Source organism: Camellia sinensis, chromosome 5 (assembly GCF_055761805.1).
Source record: "Camellia sinensis isolate YWXY chromosome 5, ASM5576180v1, whole genome shotgun sequence".
NCBI classification, from domain to species: Eukaryota; Viridiplantae; Streptophyta; class Magnoliopsida; order Ericales; family Theaceae; genus Camellia; species Camellia sinensis.
This window is the reverse complement of record NC_138965.1, coordinates 206268807-206294430: the sequence shown is the minus strand read 5'-3', so window position 1 is coordinate 206294430 and position 25624 is coordinate 206268807. Positions and strand designations below refer to the sequence as shown.

The following is a 25624-nucleotide window of genomic DNA, read 5'->3' as shown; positions in this document are numbered from 1 at the left end:
TAACGCGACAACGCATGCAATGTGTATAAAAGGAACTTGAACACATGTAAGTAAAGCATAACGCGACAACGCATGCAATGTGTATAAAAGGGAACTTGAACACATGTAAGTAAAGTATAACGCGACAACGCATGCAATGTGTATAAAAGGAACTTGAACACATGTAAGTAAAGCATAACGCGACAACGCATACAATGTGTATAAAAGGGAACTTGAAATGTACGCGACAATTACAGTCAGAACAAAGCAATGCAATACAGCATAATTGGAGTAATTTGTGGAATTCGCAAGATGTGTAAAAGGATACGAGGAAGGATACTCTTTGCGTGCACCGAGCATCACACACAGAAGATATGGCTTGAGGTCAACACGAAGGCCAGTTAACGTTAGAAAGTGTACTTTCTTGTACTGTCTTGAGTAATGAAGGTGCCAACCCACATAATTGACTCGAATCAGGGCGCGGGATGTGCATTGTCCGAAAAAAAGGGAGGTTCCCAGTATCAATCCCGATACTCTGCTGCCCTGCTCTCCTTTTGCTTTACTTTCCTTTTTTACTGTTAGTTTTAAGCACATTGCACTGCCTCAGGCAGGTTTTACTTTTTCAAGACTATGTATTTTTGCAAAGACATGATGGAAATGAAACAGCTATTTTGTTCAAAAGGGTGTTACATTTGTACTTTCTACGCATCGCACCGCGTGGCATCACATAACAATGTGAATGAAATTGAACTTCATTTGAAAATTAAGCACTTGCATCATAATAATCAGGTAGTGAACCGACTTACAACTCGATAAGCAAAACAAAGAAACTCGATAAGCTAACCCAGTGCAAGTACAACTCGATAAGCAAAGCAAAGACTTAAAGAGAGTGAAATACAACTCGATAAGTAAAGATACAACAACCCGATAAACCAATAGGCGTGACTCTGCAAAATCAATCACTAAAGACACTGGAAGTGGAACCAATCACAAGTTTTCAGCATTTTCAGCAGATGGACAAACTCCGAGGATAGGAGGGAAGACTATCGGCCAAATAAAGAGGTCACCGGTCAGAATAAATGGCCACCGGCCATTATAACTAGCCGATCGGCCAAACATGGTGGTCGGTCGGCACTATTTATGGCCGGCCAGTCAAAAATGGCAAGAACCACCAGAATGTTGACACCTGTCCTCCACCTACCTTATCCTCTACAAAAGGCCTCAGCTTCGTAGTTTTTCTCAATTCAACACTGATTTGCTCCAAATGGAAGAGTTTCTTGCCCATAATCTCATGGCTTGGATTGCCAACTTGGACGGCTCGGAAAAGTTGAATTTCCAGGGCTTCGACATAAATGCACTATTCACTCTGAGTCGTACCCCGTTGCACTTTCCGTTCTTTCATGCCGTGGCGAGGTTTTGGAACCCGGTAGAACATGTCTTTAGCTTTGGCGGGCAAGAGGTATGTCCTACCTTCGAGGATTTCCAAGCTTTGATAGAATCTGAGCGCAACGAAGAAGTCTTGCCTCAGCTTCGTTTCGGCCACGCCCAAGCCTTAGGGCGAATGTGTGGGCTCACGATGCATGATGTTCGCTCTTTGATTTGTGACGGAATGTTGGATGTTCTGAGTTTGATTTGCCAATTTTCTGATGCCGGCGACCGCGGTGATCATCATTGGCAAGGCTTTCGGCAACATGCCCTTTGTTTGTGCATGCTATCTCATTTCCTATTTGTCTCGGGCTCCAGAGGGTCTAGGGTCCGGTTGATCGAGGTTGCCCAAGGTTTGAAGGAGGGCAAGAGCTGCATTGCCATGATATTGGCTAAAACATTAATGGGCTTGGACGCTTTCCATCGCCGAGAAACGACCAGATTTGCAGGGAGTCCACTATTGCTGCAGGTAATGTTTCCCACCCAATCTCACATATGTATTGCTCACATCACTCGGCCCTCAGGCTCGATTTTTCTCACAAAACCCTTTTCTCACTTTTCTCTCATCGTACATCTCTCTATTCTTTATTCTCTTATTTTTCATCCCTTCCCAGGTGTGGTTGATGGATAAGTTACAGGTTGTGGACTCTTGCCCAGCATACTCAGCTCGCGGCTACTTCTTCCGGCAACGCCTAGTCGATGCCCTTGATGAAGGATGGTGGTTCGATTGGATGTGCAGCTTGTCTGCGGACCGCATTACTTGGCGGTGCCCTTGGCTCAACCTACCGGCAATGAGTTACAGCATGTCCCGGCAGACCGGGATTCAGTTGATTGGCTTGGCGCACTGCGTGTTCTACTTTCCTTTTCGGTTCCAGCGCCAGTTTGACCATGATCAGATTTGCCCACCAGAGGGAATAGAGTATCCAGCTGCATTCCCAGTCCGAGTTGCGCAGCTTGCTCGGTACGCCACAACGTGGAGGACTAGAGAACTCCTGGCCCCCGCTCCCACTTTCAGTTGCACTTTGTCTGATGAGTGCATAGATTGGCTCAATGAAGAGGCATAGATTGGGCCCAGCTTGGCATCAGAGGCTTCCACCAGCTCTGAGAGGAGGCGCAGGAACACCTGACTTATCTATGTCCCAGATTTATTGCTTTATTAGTACTTTCAAGTTTTTTTTTTTATTTTTATGAATGTAATAAAAAGCAACTTCAACTTGTATGCAAGAGCATGAGAACTCTGTATTAAAATCAATGAAATTGAAGGTTGTGGGTACTGAAAATTTTCCACTTTGGTCGAAAAATGGTCTAAGTTGTAAAAAGATTAATTTTGAACAAATTCAACTTTTATTAAAACTTTTCGAAGCTATTTTCGATATGGATTAGAACTGGACACACCTGAGATCTGTCACTGAGATTGCACAACCCCGGATCCCAGCAACTGGAAAGTTGCCCCTAGTCTGAATAGCACTGTACCGGAGATCACTACCGAAGCTCTTGGATGTTAAATAGACAAAGATGACCGAGGTGATCAAATGGACAAAGTTGGTCGGGGAAAAAGTTTATGGCTGAACTTCAGGATGAAGTTGCCTACGTATCCCAAAGATGGGAATCGAGCCTTACGTAGTTCAGGCTCGGGTTCACTCGAGTATTTTCACTCTCCTTTTACGCTCTAACTTTTGCCAAGGCCGCCCTTTGCGGGTTTTCAACCTTGCGAGCTTAGTTTTAGTAATTTCAAATTTTCTATGCTCTAACTTTTGCCTAGGTCACCCTTTCAGGTTTTCGGCCTAGCGAGCCTCTCAGGGGTAATATTTCTTCAACTTGTCCATATTGACCGACTGTGAAAACTCTAGGCCATCTAGGTCTATCAGAACCACAGCTCCACCTGACCATATAGATTTGATGATGTAGGGACCAGTCCAATTGGGTCTGAACTTGCCTCTTGGGTCGTGGATGAGAGCTCGGTTGTCCTTGAGCACCAAATCCCCTTTTTTCAAATTCCAGGACTTAACTTTCTTATTGAAAGCCCGGGCAATTCTACGCTGATAACCTTGAACATAGTACAGTGCTTTTAGTCTTCTTTCATCAAAGAGCATGAGTTCCTCAAATCTGCTCTGTTGCCAATCTGCTTCGGCTATCTCACACTCGGCTAGTACTTGCAAAGACGGAACCGGAGTAGTTCGTCACTCGCTCCACTTTCCACTAAATAAGATTTTCCTATCGGGAAGTCGATTTCTAATGGAATGACGGCTTCTATCCCAAAAGCCAGGGAGAAAAGTGTCTCGCTTGTGGCACATCGGGGCGTTGTTCGGTATGACTAGAGTACTGCTGGGAGCTCTTCAGTCCATCTCCCTTTGGATGTCTCCAACTGCTTTTTGATACCATTAAGAATGGTTTTGTTCAAAGTTTTGGCTTGCCCGTTACTCTGTGGATAAGCTAAGGTGGAATGATGGGCCTTAATTTCGTATCGGATGCATAGTTCTTTGTACATTCGGTAATCGAACTGTGTGCCATTATCATATATAAGTGCTTTTGGTATCCCAAACCTGGTGATGAGGTTTCGCCATAAAAATTGCCGGATATCAACATCACGGATAGTGGCCAATGGGTCGGCCTCAATCCACTTTATAAAATAATCTGTTGCTACGATTAACCACTTCAGATTTCTTGGAGCGCGAGGCAATGGTCTGATGAGGTCCAATCCACACTGTGCGAATGACCAAAGACTTGAAACGGGATTGAGCTCTTCAGAGAGTTGTCGGATGATTGGTGAAAACTTTTGTATGTCGAATATTTCTGTACGAGCTGTTGTGCGTCACATCGCATTCGGGGCCACCAATACCCATACGTGAGTGCCCGATGAGCCAATGGTCTACCCCCTGTATATGCCCTGTATGATCCGACGTGCATCTCATCCAACACACTTGCGACTTCGTCGAGATGTAGGCATTTGAGATAGGGTCCTAAATAGGATTTCCTGAACAACTACTTTGAATCGCTCAGCCAAAAATGTGTAGTTCACAATCTAATCTGATGGGTCTCCTTGCTATCAAAGGGCACGGTACCATCAAACAAATATCGGATGAGATGGGTCATCTAATTTTCGTCAGAATGGATAGGGCACGCAACTTCTCTAGTGATGCTAGAGGTGGAAATGGCCCCTATCTCGATCGTGTGCCGTTTTGTCTACGTAATTACTGTGGCCAAAGTGGCCAGTGCATCGGTATGGTTATTCTAGTCTCGCCCGACCTGGTGAATTTCGAAGGAAAGAAATTGCTCGGCTGTGGCTTTTGCTATTGCCAGATATTTTATCATTCATTCATCCCTAACCTTGTACTCGTTATTCATCTGTTTGACGACCAGTTGTGAATCGAACTACACTCTTATGGATTTAGCGCCTTACATTTTTGCAGTCATGAGGCCATTGATGAGAGCTTCATATTCGCATTCATTATTAGTAGCTGAAAAACCCAAGCGAGTGGATATTTCAATTATCTCTTGGTGAGGTGTGATCAGCACAAATCCAATCCATGTATCCTTAGCGTTGCTAGCCCCATCACAACGCATTACCCACATGGTGTTGGTGGAGGATGTAATTCCTATTTCGCCCTCCACAGTGTTCGTCTTTGGTGAAAATTCAGCTAGGAAATTAGCCAAAACCTGCGCTTTGATTGAAGTCCTTGGTCGGAACTAAATATTATACTGTTTGAACTCAACAGCCCACTTGGAAATACGACCTGAAGAGTCAGCTTTGTGTAGGACTTGTTTAAGTGGAAAAGCTGAATAAACAATGATAAGATAGGCCAAGAAGTAATGGCGCAATTTATGGGATGAAATGACCAATGCCAGGAGTAACTTTTCTAGGGGCAAGTACCTAGTTTCTGCGTTGAGTAACGTTCTGCTTACATAGAAGACTAGTATTTGCCCATTTGAAGATTCTTTTATGAGTGCCGAACTTACAGCATGATCGGAAACTGTTAGGTACAAGTACAACCTTTCCCCATTGATGGGGCTGGTGAGTAGAGGTGGTTTGGCTAGGTAACCTTTTAGTTCTTGTAGAGCATGGTTGCATTCTGGGGTCCATTCGAATCGATTCTTTCTCTTGGTCAGTTGAAAGAACGATCGGAGGATCAGCTGATGAACCTATTGAGTGCTGCTATCATCCCAGTGAGCATTTGGATTCCTTTAACAGTTAAGGACGGGGTTAGGTTGATCAATGACTGGATTTGATCGGAATTGGCTTGTATTCCTCAATTAGTGACAATATACCCTAGGAACTTTCCTGATCCAACCCTAAACATACATTTTGATGCATTGAGCTTCATCTTGTACCTATGGAGTACCTCGAAGGTTTCATGAAGGTCATCGGGATGATGTCTAGCTTCCTCTGACTTGATTACCATGTCGTCGATGTATACTTCAAGGTTCCGTCCGATTTCACTATGGAACATTTTTGGAACCAACTGTTGGTACGTTACTCCATCATTTTTAAGACTGCAGGGCATTACTTTGTAACAGAATAACCCAATAGATGTGATGAATGAGATCTTTTCCTGATCATCCGTATGCATCGCAATCTGGTGATATCCCCGATACACATCCATAATGCCAAATATCAACATTCGCCGTCGTATATTTTTTTAGATATGACCACAATAGATGGGGCCCTCAACTGAGAATCTTCTGACATTTTACTTGTAGAATACTTCAAATACCCTTTCATTTTATAATATGTTACTCCCTTTTTAATATTCGAATCTTCGAGTCGATACTTCACCATCCATGGTATCTATTTTTCGTTAATGGAACAATAACCATTCCCATAAAACACTAATTTGCACTGACAGAATCTCTTTGCCTCTCTACTATCAAATGTTTTCTGATACCAAATAAATAGCAAAAGTGTCCCATGAGTAAGGATGAAGATACCCCATTCAAAATAATTCCAAAGCATAATCATTTTCTCTCTTTTGCTTTATGACACTCATTCTGAAAATATTTTTACTTTACAACTATACAAACCACCACAAATGTGACACGTGTATAGCACTATCCGGCAAAAGAATCAAAAGTACTCACACCACTCACACCGGGGCCCGGGTGTGACTTCCTTTTAACCCAATCCATACACATGTCCACAAGTACATGAATGGACGACCCAGATCAGCGCGGGAGGGGGGGCGTTGGTAATATTAATACAGCGCCCCCCAGTCACACCAACTCACATCATTCACACTAGGTTTTTTAACTAATAGGGAGCCCTTGCACGACTGGTATGAGTTTACTATTTACCATTACAAAATGCTTCGCTAAGTCTCTTTCCGTTTCTATGCTAAGAATGTTTTCCTTACTTATCTACAATGACCTTGCCCAAAAGAACAACTCTTAGAGCTCCTCCAATCCCTTCTCCAACTAGTCTGTCTTCCATACTACATACTTATAGCAAGGGAGCTCCACAAAGATGGAAACCCTCACCTTCATGTCATGGTTCAATGCACAAAGAAAATCCAAACCTCCAACCAGAGATTTTTCGATCTCACTGGAACCAACTGGAGAACCTATTATCTAAATATAAAAAAACTCCATTCTCCAACAGCAAGTCGACAGTATATACAGAAAATGGGGCGATTTCTTAGAATGAGGAGAATTTTCATCTAAAGGGAGAAGTCTTTCGAAGAACAGGGACGAACTATGGCGGGGAATACTTGCAGAAGTAGAAATGGACGAACAATTCTTTGCACTCAACAAAGAAAGATATCCCACCGATTACGTCACAAAATACCCCCAATTAATAACATTTTCAAGGGATTATTACAAATGAGAGAGGCCCCCATATACTAGCCCCTTTAATTCATTTCATTTTTTAAATGAAGAAGTAAAAAATTGGGCAGAAAATAATATTTTGTTTGTAAGTCAAAATTTTGTAAAATACGAGCTATGTCATAATTGTTGTCTCTCTGTTTACAGTGAAGACAGCTAGATTAGATTACGGATACACAATAATAATATACACGATTTATATATTAACGAAGAACTCTCCTCCTCTAATAACAAGATCCAAAATAGTGGCCCAGTCGCCCAATATTCCCTCTACCTCAAAAGACCTTCAAGAATAGGAAAAATCGTCTGGGCTAGAAGTCTCGGACGACACAACTACTTCTCTTGTAGAATAAGTTTTAAGGACTACAATCAAGGCACCGTCTACAATGTCATAGACGACATCAAATACTCGACAGTCCCAACAGAACTAATGAAGAATCTAGTAGGTTGCCAAAGAGACTTCCATGTATTTGTTAAATTCTAACTAGATCTCACCATTAGAGGATGAATTCCTTGTATTATATTAACTAATGGAGGACAGTAGTTGGATAACAAAAATTGTAACCAAACATTGGAATGCGATTCTCATGCTCAAGGTTTCGAAAAGTGGTTACGCTCACCGTCACCGTAACGGTTGTGATGGCATGGTGCAAAGGCCATAGCGTAACTGTTTCGGTAATTGGAACTGTGATTTTTTTTAATTTTTCACAGATTTTGAAAAAAACTTACTGATATGCATATATATACACATATTTTTTTTCAGAGTCACATTTATTGGGGTTTAAAATAAATTTTGATCAATTTTTGTTAGTTTTTAAATATGATCCAATATGTTTCATATTTTTAAATCATTATAAAAATTTATCGATACACATATTTTTTTTTTAGAATCACATTTATTGGGGTTTAAAATAGATTTTGATTAATTTTTGTTAGTTTTTTAGAATAATCCAATATATTTCATATTTTTAAATCACTATAAAAGGAGTTTTTTGCATTTTATTCCAATAGTTAATGACTTTAAGAATAACTGATTTTAAATATTTACAAATTATTTTTGATTAATACCTGAACTAACTGAATAAAAATTATTCACAATTATTAAATAAAATGATTATAAAAATAAAAATTATGCCATAAGCAAAAATTATTTTTGAGACATTTTTTTTAGACAACACTTAACAGTTAACTAAATAAAATTATTTACAATTAAGTATTAAATAAAATTATTATAAAAATATAAATTGTGCCATAAACAAAAATTATTTTTGAGCTATTGATTTTATTTTTTTTTAAAGACACTTTTTAGAAAACATATTACAACAACAAAATAAAAATTATTTTCAATTAAATATTAAATAAAATGATTATAAAAATAAATATAACCACTGTTTATATATTTTTTATTTTACCTGCTAATGTAATGAAATAAAAATTAAAAAATAAATTTTAAAGAAAAAAATTCACATAAGATTTTATTACAAGAAAAAACACTTTTGGCAACCACTTATTTTGAGTCAGTCGCAAATAGTTCACTTTCTGCGACTAAAATCTTTTGGTCGTTGATGGGTATGTTTTCACGACCCACAATTTTTTGGTGGCTAATAGCTAATTTTTGGTGACCAAATACAAATTTGGTCGCAGAAGGTCGTCTTTTGGCGACCAAAAAATAAGTTGGTCACAAATGACTTAACTATTGGTGACCAACTACAAAATTGGTCACGGAAGATCACCTTTTGGCGACCAAAAAATAAGTTAGTCGCGGATGACTTAACTATTGGTTACCAACTACAAATTTGGTCTCGGAAGATCACCTTTTGGCTACCAAAAAATAAGTTGGTCGCAAAAAGTTATGGTGGGATAAATTAAAAAAAAAATGGGTACTACTTTAATTACATTCTATTTTTTTGTTTAGGCATTGAAGGTTTTATGAAATAATATATAACCCAATTTTTATGGGTTATATATTTTCTCTGCCAAATGTGAACAACAAACATGTTATTGGCAGAGTGGATTAGGCGCATGGAGAGTGACTCCTTGGTCAAGAGTTCAACTTCCAGGCAGCGCAACAGAATATTTTTCTTTGAGTGAAGGCCCTGACTTTTGGCAACCAACTATAACTCTGGTCACTAAAATTTACCTTTTGGCTAATATGAATTCTACTTTCCGCGACTAATTATTTGGTCGCCAATGGTCCCTTTTAGCGACCAACTATAACTTTGGTCACAGAAAACTATCTGTGACGATGCTTTAGTGACTAACTCACGACCAACACATTTTGGTCGTGAAAAGATTTTAGCAACCAAATATGGTACTTTTCGCGACCAAAAGTTAGTCGCGGAAAGTGTAATTTCTTGTAGTTTTTTTTTTCTTTAGGTTTGGATCACTTGAGTATTTGTTCTTTTTTTGTAAGCTTTTGTTTTTTGTTTTTTTGGTGGAAAGGAAGCTATTTAGATTATTGTAAAAGTATGTAATGATGTGTAACAGATCATTACGGCCGTTATAGTACTGCTATGGCCATCATGTAACACTGAAACAATCATTAAACATGTGAATTTATGTCACACCGTTATAGCGGCTGTAACAAGTAACAATAACCACTACAACTGTTACGTAACGACATTATGTGAACGGTTGCAACCGCTTTTTAAAACCTTACTCATGCTTTTACCTAATCAAACCAGCCTCAAGGGTATTATTATGATACTTTGATTTGTTTAATAATATACATTATTAGGCTCATTTCTCCTTTTAGTATAGTAGAACTGGTATAACCTATGAACATAACAATTTTGTCAAACCACGTAAATCTGTGTCTCTTTGGGTTGTGATTGATTCCTCTAACTGTTATGTGTGCAGGGTTTACTTCACAACAATTCCTAATAGTAACACTTGGTGCATAGAAAAAATACACTTCAAAAAAGTGCATAGAAAATCAATGTGACTCAAATTCATTCTTATATTGACATTTTTGTGCGCATAACTTTCATTCTATCAACGTAGTGATTTACCTTTCTAAAAAAAACAAAAAATAAAAAATAAAAAAAACATAGTGATTTCCATAACTCATTAGGACGATTTAGAGCAACGCTCAAATTTTTTGATAAAATATTCATGTCACGGAAACAGTCTATTCATAAATGAGGACTATACATTTAGCAGGAGTCTCGTACCCTCTATCACCGTTTGTTTTTTAGTGGTTTCCAAAACCATTCCACTTACACAAAATGTTAAGCACTTCAAACTAATCGGAGCAGTTTTGTCATTCTTCAAAATAAGAAGCCATGGTGAAAAAAAACAAAATAAGCCAAAAACAATAAAACCTTTCCATATATAAATGCATCCAAGGAGTTTCTTTGAGATCAAACAATCAAAACCATTTGTACATTGTTGTCTCCTACTGAGAAAGATACACAGAGAAAATGGGGATGGTAACCACTGTCAAGTCTGAAATGAGGCCATTGATGTTAACATAAATTTCAGAACATAAACCTTACACTTTGGATCATTTACCATGTGTATTATCAAGAAATCAAGACAAAATGACATACCTGAATCCATTGATGAACGGTTAAACGGAAGCGTGATTATCAATGAACTCTTTGTTATTGATTATGTTATTGCCTTCTAATCCTTTCCCCTTTGGTGCCTTATGTTTCTCCTTGAGAGGATTTAGAAAGAAAAATGGCAGTGTTCTTATTTCCACCTGGGAAGGAATAGGGACCATAACCTTTTAAAGGTTGTAATTGGTTTTCAAAACTGAAAGGTTGTGGAAGTTCAAAAGGAATGAAAACCAACTTTAACCATTATTGGTTTTAATTTCTATTTATTGGTTTTCAAAACTGAAAGGTTGTGGAAGTTCAAAAGGAATGAAAACCAACTTTAACCAATATGTTTTAATTTCTATTTCTGCCCCTCATAGAAATAGAAATTATACAACTAGTATCTACACATTAGGTCCATAACACATATACCCTTAAGCCTATTAACTAAATTGAATCACTTAAATTGTAGACTTCTTATAAATGATAGCACTACATTTAATTATGTGGTCCCATTGAGACATTATCTAACAATCTCCTACTGGACCACATATGTATCCTGAAAAATGTGCTTAACTTTAGTGAGCTCAGAAATTTGTTATCATAACTTGAGGGTATCCAAACAATTTTGTCCATTAACTATATTAATATAGGATCAAAGCGGTCTTCATTACATCAATCGTAACTCGACCCACCAATGGTCAAGTATACTAATACAGCTAAATGACATAGATCAATCATGGATGTGTAGCATGGAAATTACATGTGATGTGATCCATACATGCCTATTTCCAACTGGTCCTACTTAACTTTATTGAGATCAATACTTCACAATACGTAACAGAGCGTAATAAACTGAATATTTCATTTCTGCAGAAATTAATCTAATTACATAGATAAAACTCAAAGTTGACATAAAGCAGTAATATAAATACAAACTCCCACTAAACCAGAATGTTCTCAAATAAAACAACACCCATCTGAGCAGTGTGCTCATGAAAGACCTTGGGTGGTAGTCCCTTCGTAAGTGGATCTGCTATCATGGAGTTTGTCCCAATGTGCTCTATGGAAATCTGTCCACTCTCCACTTATGAGAGTTGGAACTTTCCATGGCTTGACGAAAGTTGATTGGATCATCTTTCGACATTCCATTTTCTACCTCATGTTCCTGGAGATATACAATATAATCATCTGAAAATGCAAATCTCCTTTCTCTGGTTGATCGCCTTAATGGCACAGATTCTTGAGGTTGAGGTTGTAGAGTTTGTTCCTCAGGAATAATTACCTCATCTTGAATGGGGGTTTGAACTATATTATCTTGAACAACATTGTCTGGTTGAGGATCCGAAATTACTTCTCGAGCAATGACAGGTATAGGAACCTGTGATTGGTCAAAAGTAGTAGTAGGAAGTGGGATTACTCCTGCTTCCTCCTCAAAGACAATGTCTCTAACTGGATTTCTCCCCCCAAACTCAACATCCTCAAAAAATGTTGCAATTACCTCATGTTCACATTAAGTTACCAAACAGATAATCTCTAAATAAATTAATTTAATGACAGCATCTCAAGATACCTAGCACAATATTAATACCAAGCCTTTGGGTAGTGATATTAACTGTAAATGGTATTCTTGTTGTAATGATCAAACATTGACAATAAGTTATGTCAAATAACAAATCTATCTTTTGATGGATTTATTATTCACATTAGGTTTTCTTGACAATTGGCACATGTTTATCACCACAAAATGTGTGTGTAATTCTGCCAAGTCTTAATCATGTCTTTGGACCGATAAATACCCGCATGAGATACACAGACATGAACTTCAAAACATTCCATATAAAACAATCTAGACAAGAGAGATCACTTTTGTGACATCTTGTTTGAATTGACTTATATTGAGAATGTTAGAAAATTAAATTTATGTAGACGTTGTATGAAATTACATTAAATTTAAAGATTTCTAAATTTGTGACCCCGTATATGTTATATAATCTGAAGCAATTCCAATTATATATATACATATATAAATAGAATTGACGGGTCCAAAAACAAATAGTTTTTTTTTTTATGATGTTCAAAATTAAACCGATCAAATCGCAAGATATATCTATATATATATAAATACATGATGTTCATCCATTTGAGAAAAAAAAAAAAAAAAAAACTGCCCACCGAATCATTTTACAATTCCAGAAAACAGATTGCCATTTTCACAGAACAAAACAGGAAAAAACAGAATTTACATCCATAAGAAAATTTAGAATCTGATTCCAGGAAACTAAATAGAATGAATAAAGCATATCAATTCTGATAAGACACATGATATGCTGGCTCTGATACCAATTGTTAACATAAATTTCAGAACATAAACCTTACACTTTGGATCATTTACCATGTGTATTATCAAGAAATCAAGACAAAATGGCATACCTGAATCCATTGATGAACGGTTAAACGGAAGCGTGATTATCAATGAACTCTTTGTTATTGATTATGTTATTGCCTTCTAATCCTTTCCCCTTTGGTGCCTTATGTTTCTCCTTGAGAGGATTTAGAAAGAAAAATGGCAGTGTTCTTATTTCCACCTGGGAAGGAATAGGGACCATAACCTTTTAAAAGTTGTAATTGGTTTTCAAAACTGAAAGGTTGTGGAAGTTCAAAAGGAATGAAAACCAACTTTAACCATTATTGGTTTTAATTTCTATTTATTGGTTTTCAAAACTGAAAGGTTGTGGAAGTTCAAAAGGAATGAAAACCAACTTTAACTAATATGTTTTAATTTCTATTTCTGCCCCTCATAGAAATAGAAATTATACAACTAGTATCTACACATTAGGTCATAACACATATACCCTTAAGCCTATTAACTAAATTGAATCACTTAAATTGTAGACTTCTTATAAATGATAACACCACATTTAATTATGTGGTCCCATTGAGATATTATCTAACAATTGAAGCATCGCTTGTGTTCCATGGAAACTCATCCTCCTATGGCTGCTAAGTCTGTCAAGCGTAGTAAAAGAGAGTCATGTGTATTTGTTACTGGACAATAGCCATATCCTCAGCCTCAGCCTTAGCCGGGCCAAGTTTTTCCGTCTACTACAACTACCGGTTTGAAGAGAAGTTCAAGATTCCGAGGAGTCAGCCGGTATATATATATATGTTCTGTTTTTGGTTTTTTGGTTTTTTGAAAACTTGAAACTGAGTCTGTTGTTTTGGGTTAAAAAAGGCATAGGTGGACTGGAAGATTTGAAGCTCATCTATGGGATAAAGGGGCCTGGAATGCAACACAGAGGAAGAAGGGAAAGCAAGGTAGTTACAATACACTTTTTTGATTTTGTTTTCTTTGTTATATGCTTTCATTGCTTAGAAAAATCAGAAAAACTTGTTCGGCGAATTATTTTGCGAGCTGGAAAATTTTCTTAAAACAACCCACCTTTTAGGAAATACCACGACTTCTTGGTGTTTCCTAGAAAGTGCAATTTTGCTACGAATGCAGAAACCTATCATAGAACGACTAAGATTTTACAGTTTTCAATGTGATTCATTTTTTAAAAATCTTACCCGCCTAGTTTATGTGTTTGTAGACTTACTCTACAAAGTGGATTGTTTTTACAAAAAAAATCCATAAACTTTTTTTGCACTAAAAAGAAAAACGGTTTGAAAATAATGGGTATTTTCAAAATTTTAATTGTTTTGTTTCCAAACAGAAAATACAAAAATGAAAACAACAAAAAGACCAAACAACCTTTATGACGTTTCTATTTTCATTGCTAATTCCTTGTTCATTGTTTTGTGATTCTGATTTCGCATTCGGTGCTATGGTTGGATTGGAGCAGTATATCTTGGTTAGTACCTCAGCAGCTAATTTTTATTTGTTTTGTTTTTTGCTATAAATAAACAAAACTCAGATAGAAATCATGAAAATTAACCCTTTTGTTTTGCTAATCAGGAGCTTATAATGTTGAAGAAACTGCAGCAAGAGTATATGATTTGGCAGCAATCAAGTATTGGGGCCCTACAACCTTCACAAATTTCCCGGTATGTAAGCCATACACGTATCCGATAATCCCCACACATGAAAAATCTAATTTATCATTATTTTTTAGGACCACGATTGCATTTTTGTCTTAGGTATCGGATTATGAGACCGATAGAAATAATGCAGAATGTAACAAAAGAGGAGTACTTGGCATCTTTGAGAAGGTACTTCAAACATTTATGACAATTACCTAGTTTAATACTCCACGATACACGCCTTTGTTTAACCTAAAACTAATTGCTCCCTTTTTCGGTTTGTTATAGGAGAAGCAATGGTTTCTCAAGAGGCGTATCCAAGTACAGAGGAGTTGCAAGGTAAAAAAAAAAAGAAAAAGTCTCACTAAACTTACATTTTCTGATAAATTTTAACAGTAACTACTAAGTTTGCACTTTTGGATGGCTGCAGGCACCATCACAATGGTAGATGAGAAGCTAGGATAGGGAGAGTGTTTCGAAACAAATATCTTTACCTTGGCACTTACAGTGAGTGTCTAACTCTTTTTGTTCATTTAATTAATAAGAAAGTAAGTGTGGTGGTATCAAAAGTACATGAGTTATACATATTGAGAATCGAGTGATATGATATCATTATTTGCAAAAAATACTTTATAGCAATCAAATCAGTCATGTTAGTAAGAATTGGCTGTGAATTGGATTATGAATCAGCTGTGAACCAATATATGTTGACCAATAATTAAAACTATGGTAGTGATCAATTATACTAATTTGAAGAATGAAGAATTTTATGGGCATTCTTCGAATAGTGAGGTCTATGGTTTTAAATATAAGCCTATACATATAAGGTTTTTAACCTCCCGGTATTGATACACCCAATATACTAGTATGAACAAAAATCACATGTATATCAGCTGATTAACAATATATATTATTTCATAACTGCTAAGGTTGATTCAGGCCTTATTTGGGAACATGCTATTTTAGTAAATTTTAACTTTCTTAGAAAAGATGTGCAGAAAAATAAAAAAAGTGATGTGACAACTTATAGTGATTTTTTTGAATTTTTAGCTGAAATACATAGTTGACAAATGAGGCCTCCATTGCTATAAAAACTCTTTTTACAGCTGATAATTTTTTTAAAAATTTACAACCATGTCACCTGATCCCCAATACATATATTGCTTGATTCTCCCGATACCGCTGCACCACCACCGACACTCATTTGTCTTGAGATGACAGTAAACTTATAGAAGACATGTTTTTACTTTGTAGGTACCCAAGAGGAGGCTGCACATGCCTATGACATTGCAGCGATTGAATACAGAGGGGTAAATGCAGTAACCAATTTCGACTTGAGCACATATATTAGATGGCTAAGGGCGGGACTCAACTCACTTGCCCCTTAAGACCACCCAACACGACAAATGGAGACTCAATCTATAAACCCTTCTTCCACCTGCATTTTGGCCAACCAACCCGGGTTCACCTTCCACTTCAATCCTTACACTGCCAGAGACTTAGGCACAGGCACTGGCACGACCACGACACCTCAAAAATTCGAGATTCTAGAAACAAATATGCTGGTTAGTCCTTGTAACACGTCATCTTCTTCCCCAACCGCACTTGGCCTCCTCTTTAGGTCCTCTATGTTTAGAGAAATGGTGGAGAAAAATTTGAGTGTCACGGACTATGATACTGATAAGAATGAGAAGAAGCAGTCAGAGGCTGGTGGCATAGATGAGTTTGGAGGGAGATTTTACAACAATATGGGAAGTGTTGAATATGGAAGCTCTTCCAATACATTGACTGGCTTTCAAGAGGAGAACACATTGCCATTGTATACCAAAACTGGGCATTCTCTTTGGAATGGTGCCTTGAAATTTGCTTTCTAACTAGCAATTGTAACGAATTGGTAGTATTTCTTTTTTTTCTTTTTTTTTTTAAACGAAATGGCAGTGATTGGTTTACTGGGAAAAAAAAAAAAAAAATGGTTGAATGGAATGGAATTGAATGTTGGGCAAATTACATCAATAGTCCCTATAGTTTCGAGATCATGTCACTTTGGTTCCTGACTTTTCAATTGTGACATATTTGATCTTGAATTTTGAATATTGTTCCAAATAAGGACAATTGAAGATATCTTTGCTTAATTTCAAGAATAAAATTGTCAATTTGATAAAATATAAACTAATTTGACAAAAATAAATGTCAAAAAAATATTTTTAAATTTTTAAAAATTATTTCTACCAACCAAAGATAAAATTATGTAAAATTAATAAATCTTTTAGACATTTATTTATTTTTTTACCTAATTAAATTTTATTATGTGTTTGGATGATGATCATATAATGGGTGATTGTTAAAATTTTAATATGTAATCGATATATTTAATATATAAAATATTTTTAATTTTGAATTTTTTTAATTTAATGGATTGGTTTAATAATGATATCAAAATTGTCGTCATATTTGACTTTTTGAAAAATAGAAACTAATTTAATGGAAAAAAAAAACAATCATTACATGATTATCATCCAAACATATAATAAAAATTAATTTAGTAAAATAAATAAATAAATAAATGTCTAAGAGATTTATCAATTTTACATAATTTTATCTTTAGTGGGTATAAATAATTTTCAAAAATTCAAAAATATTTTTTTTGGTATTTATTTTTGTCAAATTAGTTTATATTTTATTAAATTGACAATTTTGCCCTTGAAATTAAGTAATGATATTTTCAATTGCCCTTATTTGAAACAAGATTCAAAATTCAGGGTCAAATGTGTCACAATTAAAAAGTTAGAGACTAAAGTGACACAAGCCCCAAACTATAGGGATTATTAGTGTAATTCGCCCTTGAAAGTTTGTAGCGTTTCTATATGGAATTCTCTCACAATGATAAATGATGATTTCATTTACAATACATTTTTTTACAAATTTTTTTGGTGAACCACAGTGAAAAAATAATCATTCTACTATTAGATACCTTCATAAGTTTCTAAAAATTGAAGTACATATCAAGAAATTAAATATCAATTATATATCAAAACATTTCAATTAGTAGAATCCTCGATAAAAGAAGTGTATGAATCACATATTCTGCTGAATCATAAAATTAATTTGAAAAGTAAATAGTGACATGAAAGAACAAGTAATTTATACGTGATCAATCAAATATTACATTGAATAGAGTCCCTTGGTTCTATGGGTAACTTTTTACGGAAAAAAAAATTAAAAACTAAAAATTAATTTATGAAAAAAAATCAAAAAATAAAAAACACTTATTATTTTTATATAATTTTATCTTTTGGGAGAGTAAAAATAATTTTTAAAGATTCAAAAGCATTTTTTCTATATTTATTTTAATCAAACTTATTTTTTCAAAAAATAAAAATAAAAATAAATTCAAAAAATCAAACCAAACTTGACCTTAGAGTTTTCTCATAATCTAACACAAAATCTAAAATATAAAGCTTGGGGTTGGGGAATATATTTAGTCAATCCTTGCCACATATTTTCATTAAATAGTTTTCGAAAAAATTATATGTGCATTATTAATATTTTCAAATCATTCTCTTAAATATTTTTAATATTTACTAAGAATATATCGAAACAAATATGAAATGATTAAATTCAGTTTCTTATACCAAAATCTCATCATATAGATCTCCCTCAAACTTGACCATAACCAAAAATGAAAGTATGAAATCAAAATAAACTCTATTTGTTTGGACAAATTGACAAATAAGTTAGATATTTTAGACTTATAATTCATATAATCTCATATTTTTTCTTGTGATCTATTTAGTTCTTTTGGATGTATAATAATTCATTTGTCCGCCACATTGGAGCGTCACGTTTGAAAAAAAAAATATACTAAAAAAATTTTAAGTGTCACACCATACCCGCGACATTGGATTGCCACATTTAAAAAAATATACTAACAAATTTTTAATTTTTTTAGAATGCTATATCATATCTACCACTTTGGAGTGTCACATGTCACGTTTGAAAAAAATATACTAAATTTTTTTTAATTTTTGTTAATATCACATCATACCCGTCATATTGTCACATTTAGGAAAAAAAATATATACTAAAGAATTTTTTATTTTTTTGAAATAAAAATTTTGGAATGTGATATCATCATACCCACCACGTTGTCATATTTTGAAAAAATATACTAAGAAATTTTTAATTATTTAACAGTGTCACATCATGCCTACCATATTGAAGTGTCACATTAATACCTACCACATTATAATGTCACATTAATACCTGCCACATTAATAAAAGGATATAATCATCCACTAAAACATTAACAAAATAAAAAATAAAACAACACAGAAAGAAACTCTCTACTATAGAATTTAACAAATTAAAAAAAAAAAACATGAAACTAATTAGGCTATTTGTTTGTGAGATATAATTTATTACTCCTTCCGTCCCAAAATAATAATCTCTTTTGGAAAATCCAACTTTTTTTAATAGTACAATTATTACACTTTAAAAAAATTAATTTTTCAAAATTACCTTTTGATAGTACGTTTTTTAAGAAATATAGTCATAATTATACTTTTTATGTTGTTAATGAATTTAAAAGAATGGCAAAATAAGAGATTTATATTATTTTTGTCCTTAATTTTTGAAAAGACACTAATATTTTGAGAAAATGAAAAATGAAATAAATGACTAATATTTTGAGACGGAAGAAGTAGCAAATATCCCAAAAACTTCTAATTTGATACAACGGAAAGTGAAAATCAACAAAATTTATTTTTATGATCAATAAAAATATAAGCCTATTTGAACTGAAAATATATTTTACTTTTAAAATATTTTGGAACTAATGTCTTCCTAACGCCACCACCGCCACCAACATCTCAACCACCACCCACCACTACCTCTACTACCGTTGATGCCACCACCACCATCCCACCACCACCACTAATACAGCATAGATTAGTTTCAAGGAAACCCAAATGGAACAAGAAAATCGCCAACAAATTGAACAATAAAAGAGAACATTTCATAATGTGTATGAGAGAGAGAGAGAGAGAGAGCATTTATGTTCAACATGTACATCAAACTTGAACAATATAAGAGAACCAGTCAAAGTTCACGGACGAGGAATCACGACTGACAAAACAACATAAAAAAAATTTAACAGTGTAAATATATATATGATCAACAATGCTTCTTATTGAACATTCATGATGATTCTTCCAAAATTTAACAGTGTAAATATATATTTGATCAACAATGCTTCTTATTGAACATTCATGATGATTCTTCCACCAAGGGCATACCGAAAATGGTCTTTACAAAAACATTTGAATCAACACTTGGTCGAAGCCGTCCTGTAAATATCAGGTCAACTATCAACATAGATAATGGAAGATTTTAGACCATCATGCAAATGCTTAAAATGGAAGAAGCTCGACATGCCCAGGAAGGGGGGATACACAAGGTTTCAAATGCACCAATTAAGCCTAAAGCAGAGCACTCTTGTCGCTTAATTGCTTTCTCATACAAAATCTACAGAATCATCTATGAAAATCTAATGTGTAAGATAATTAAGCAGTTGGCACAAGAACCGTGCACTTTTAGAAGAATTCAATCCCAGATTAAGAATCATATTCCAATCGTGGTTGTTAGAATCTTACTATTCATGATTTGATTCGTATGCTTCACTACAAGTTTCAAGCAAAACGATTTAATTCGTACGATTGAATCTTAAATTCAGTGAATCTTACAATTCAAGTGTGATTCACTACGATAAAGCGATTATTATATTTGCATAATGTATGAAATGACATCGTTTTCGCAATATAAAAAAAGATCAATTAATTATATTTATATATTTGATCTTATATGTTATATATGATTTAATTATATTGATAATTATTACATTTTAAACACAATGTGTATTTTTCATGTATATACAGATATAAAATTATATATTTTGCAAAATAAAGTGAATTTTACAATTCATTATTTCATGAAAACGATTATCGATACAATTCATAATTTGACAACAATGTCAATGATTCCAATTCATACCTCATCAAGGTCTTGGGCCGGTCATCCAACCTCTCAATACCTTCTTGCATAGTACCATCACTTATTAACCTATTGGCATTTCCCGACACTAAGGAATCCACTATCTCCTTGAGGCCCTACAGAAAGAAAAGTAAGGCCACATCAATTTTGACCGAAGTGTTTACATGTGTTTACATTCTCCAAAATTGTCCAAACCAACTCACCATCACCAACCCATGCGACCATAGGTAGAATCATGCAATATACATTTCAATATAAAATAAAAATAATAAATAATTTCACATGCAAGGGTCTTCTTCACCAACTTATGTTTTAAAACAACAGGGAAACTGAAACAAGAATTTACAAAAAAATACTGCTTTGAACCACTACCAACACGTCAGGCCCGCCAACTAACAAAAGGAAAACAGAAAATTCTTTGCAAATAGTTGATCGTGATAATAAGTTATTAGATGGGGAAAAAACAAAGCTCTTGATTTCATAAGAAAAAAATGTAAAGCTAATGAAATATTATAATATCATCAAAAAGAGAATCAAGAGAAATTGCGAACTATTTATTGTCAATAATTAGATTGTCTGATGATAATTGAGTAACAAACAATGTATATAGAGTAAGAAAGAAACCATTAGGCTTGGAGGTTCAGAAGAATTGAGATAACCACGGGGCTTCCCAGAAAGCTTGAGTTGTTCCTGCAGAAAAAAAACATATGAAATATTATACAGAGCATCTAATTAGAAACTGGCCACAGAGAGAACCAAATCTCAGTCATGAAGAAAATGTAAACAGTAACAAATTTTGATGAAATTTATATGGAGATATGCCAGGTGGAAGACCGAGAAGTTGGTCCACACCACAAAATAGATGTATGCTCTAGATTAATGATGCAAAAATGATATTGCCATAGTTGTCGGTAAATTGATGTAAATTTGTTTAAAGACTACATAAAATTACATTAAAAGACAGCCACTATGCCCTCCTGTCACTAAAAAGTATCCAAAATACAAATTTGTCAAGCTGCATGGAGTACCCATTTGTAAAAATTTCTATGAAAAGTCAATTCAACTAAGACGTTGGTGTAAATTCAACTCTTTTTTTTTCTGAAAATGTAAATATATATTCATAAAAAGACCCAAATGACTGCAACCTTTGTACAGCAGAAATAAACCAACGGAACAAAAAATAGTGTAAATTTAAAACTTGCATAAGCAATCATGCAAACCTGAAGAACTTCCGGCATTTTCACTTTTCTTCCATCAACAAAGTTGCACAGGTACAACACACCAAGATTTGCAAGGTCCTGTTGCCAAATTATGTAAGAACATCCTCAGGCATACAAAAAAGAAAAGAACAAAAGATAAAAAAAAAAAAACAATTAACAACCAATGCAATGGAAAATCATTAAAAAAAAAAAAAAGGGAACCATAAGCATTGTTCGAGTTGTTTCCAGGTACTTTATTATCTCTAGACCCAGCTATCTGACAGTTGGCTAAGAAATCAAAGAATCCAAGCGAAGGTTTTGAAGCCCTAAACAGAAACAGTGCTCTATGTCTAGCACAGACTTTGTTTTCCCCCAACTCAATCAATGCCAAGGACTTACTCTTCGAGGACCAAATTGCACCAATTTAATTTGCTGCCACTCAGTTCCTTATCTATTTTCTTCCATCTCTTTATTTGTTCTATTACCTTTACTAAAGAAAATCAGCTCATCCAAAAAGGAAACACACATCCGCAAATAGATGTTCGCGCATGCTCAAGGAATAAAAATGATGGTCTCCTATTCAAACAATGAATTAACATACAATAACAACATGAAATAATCGAAAGCATAATACTTGTCATATGCCATACTCCATCTGCGAGTTTTTTTCTTTATAGTTCTGTTTTAATGCCAAATTACAGCATGTGCCAACCAACAATACCAATATATAATTTCCAATTCCTACATATTTCATTAGATCAAGGGCTGCGAAATATGGACACACACAAGGAAGGTGGACACGATCACTGGGAGAGGGGATTTTAGTTGCATTTATATTAAAAACAAAGTTGTTTCGATATCATCACACCTTTTATGAATTATGGTTTGGGCCTGTTTTGCACCATCTTTTAAACTATATTTTATTCTAAGAAGTAAAAAATGAAAACGATACAGAAAACATGTTTGACAAAATTGTTTCAATGAAAACATGGCAACGGTTATGTTGAAGCTTCCCACTATTTTACCTGTTTGTCTTCCAGTGAACATATTTTTCCATCCTACAAAAAAATTAAATACATAAATAAGCAAATGAATGAATCAACAAGAAAGGAGTTCATATAATTTTTTTTAAATAACACGCAAGAAAACTTCCATGCCAAAATGTTTTACTGAAGCAATAAGACAACTTTGATACCAACTTCCAAACCAACAAAGCCATTCAAATTAGCATTCCATGTACTTTGCTTTAGTCACTAAAAATTCATTGAGTATGTCACAGTCCTAAACATGATAACGGTTGTTTCAATGAAAATTTTGAAAATTCAGAGTATTGCTTAGGTTTGCAATTCAAAGCAAACAACTAGTGTTCCCCTAGACCCCAACACAAAGGGAGGAACAGTTCTATATGATACCAGCCCTGATGTCAAAGAAGCTACGAATCAAATTTCCCGTCAGAAAATCCAATCCACACAACCTAGAAAGCAACTGTTCAATAAACATGGTTCACACTGTCCTAGTTAATTTCAGCCAATCATTCAACTCAGCAGAATCAATAAAAAATTTCAGCACTGTTTCTAGGATCTAATTTTCTGCTGCAATTCAACTATAAGATGAGTTTATGTTGATGTTATCTGAGAATACAACCTTCTTCGAAGACATCGAAAAAGAAAATTGTAACAATCAAAGACTATGATCATTCTTAAAGATGACATAATTCGGCTAACATAATTTTCTCTAAGTTTCAATTGTTTAGTCAATGTAAAATCCTTAGCTTTTATGAATTCATTCCTTTTCAGTAAAATGTCTTACCCCTCCTTTAGCCTTCTCTTAATCAAATATCTTTATGTTTAATGCAATTGTTTGTGGATGTTAAATGAGATGGTATAAAACTAATCAAAAACCAGAAACCTTATCCAGTAACAACTATACTAAAGTCACATAAGGTTTGAAGTTTAAAAAAATTTTGAGACAAAACTCACCAAGCCAGAAACCATTCTCTGTAGTGCGTCTAAGTCAAAGCCAATTTGAGAAAGACCACCACGAACATCAGTAACCTGTTCCACAGGTTAGAACTTCTTTTTGTGCTATTACTGGATCATTTTTAAATCATAATCAGATTCATTGATTTGCCTCCTTATAATTCATCAAAGCTGACCCAAATTATTTCTCCCAGTCCCACTCAAAAAGTCAAAAGTTACATTTCAAATACTCTATTCTATGCTATGCAGTATATCCTAAGGGAAATAACCCGTTTCTGAATGTACCTCATTCTTAATTAACTTTGATATTTCCACTTGCTCGTCAAGTTTTCCATCCAAGTTCTCAATTCACTGTGTCAAGTGCCTCTTTGTTGCCTGATCAATGACAATAAGAAAAAAACTAGATATGAACTCCATAAATGTCTATGAATGTTAAGGATGTAAAATAGAAAAAACATACTCAAAACTCAAACTCAAAAAAGAAAAGAAAAAAAAGAAAAGGTTGATGAGAAACTGAAACTTACAGCAAGAGCCTCGGACACACTCTCCAGATGTTTTGTCAAGTTTGAGACAGCATTTTCCATATTACGCTTTGTTACATACATAAGATCTGAGAAGGTAAGACCCTAGAAATGTAACAATTGAAAAATTAGTTTCTTGCAAAAAAAAAATGCAAATTAATCACAGCATTGAAAAATAAAGTTTGATGACAATGTGGTCCCCCTTTTGACAATGGCAATTGAATTATAAAAATAAAAAAATAAAAATAAAGAGTTAAGGGGGAAACAAAAAATAGAACTAGAGAAATATTTAGCATATGAGGGAACAACCAAAGCTACAAGTATAGATGCAATGACGGGAAACTCGGGTATCGTTAACCAATTACCATACCTTCCACCACATGCATCCATAACACAATGCACCCACGGCAACAGCTGGCACTATAAAAGAGGTCATGTTACCTGGACAGAGACAGAAAAAGGAGATGTAAAATCAACCAAAAATGCGCTTCATCAGAAAGTCAAAATGCAGTGTGTCAATATCCGCAGGGCAAATATACAAAACTTTGGTGACTTCGTAGATAATGAAATGAAAGAAAATATCATTATCTATCACATGGAAAAGACAAGCCAAAATAGAGAATTTTAACTAGATGTTCAAATATTCGGAGGAGATATACCAATTTGGCCAGAATTTCCATTCAGCACAGTTATCTGTCTTGCTGAGGCCAGTTGTCGCACTTCCATCGCTAACCGACGCACCTTTAGGATAATCATGCAAAAAAAGGAAACCAAGAAAAAAATATCTCAGTTACCACGAAAAATATGTCAAATTAGAGAAACATACTTCATATGCTTGAGATCTAATTCTGTCATGTTAACACTAGGAACATGATTTAAAGTAGCAGTGACCTTTCAGTATTTTTCCCATTAAAATAACAACAAACTACTTCCTGGTCCAAATAGTTAACACAGGATTTTCATGTTTCTATATGTTATATTACAAACAGGGGGGCTTAATCCTACTCCAAAGCAGGTCTCTTTTTGAATTCAAATGCAAGGCAAATGAGCTGAAGTCATGCCTCAATAAAAGTTTAGGGTAAATTTTATCC

At 34.7% G+C, this 25624-nt stretch overlaps 2 long non-coding RNA genes and 1 pseudogene across 3 annotated transcripts; 1 reads left to right on the top strand and 2 right to left on the bottom strand.

Moving 5' to 3' along the window:
* The first annotated feature begins 14583 nt into the window (after positions 1 to 14583).
* On the top strand, positions 14584 to 16690 carry LOC145791163 (uncharacterized; annotated as a pseudogene). Its single transcript, XR_014330934.1, has 5 exons — positions 14584 to 14810; positions 14879 to 14975; positions 15075 to 15125; positions 15217 to 15293; positions 16041 to 16690. The product of XR_014330934.1 is annotated as an uncharacterized LOC145791163 (transcript).
* Positions 16691 to 21456: 4766 nt separating this feature from the next.
* LOC145788914 (uncharacterized) lies at positions 21457 to 23102 on the bottom strand. Its single transcript, XR_014330933.1, has 3 exons — positions 23059 to 23102; positions 22055 to 22132; positions 21457 to 21524 (listed from the first exon to the last, which is right to left on the bottom strand). It is a non-coding gene; the product is annotated as an uncharacterized LOC145788914 (long non-coding RNA).
* A 909-nt stretch (positions 23103 to 24011) lies between these two features.
* LOC114286743 (uncharacterized) lies at positions 24012 to 25264 on the bottom strand. The gene is made up of 5 exons (XR_014330932.1): positions 25193 to 25264; positions 24904 to 24974; positions 24537 to 24638; positions 24298 to 24387; positions 24012 to 24087 (listed from the first exon to the last, which is right to left on the bottom strand). It is a non-coding gene; the product is annotated as an uncharacterized LOC114286743 (long non-coding RNA).
* Between the last annotated feature and the right edge of the window lie 360 nt (positions 25265 to 25624).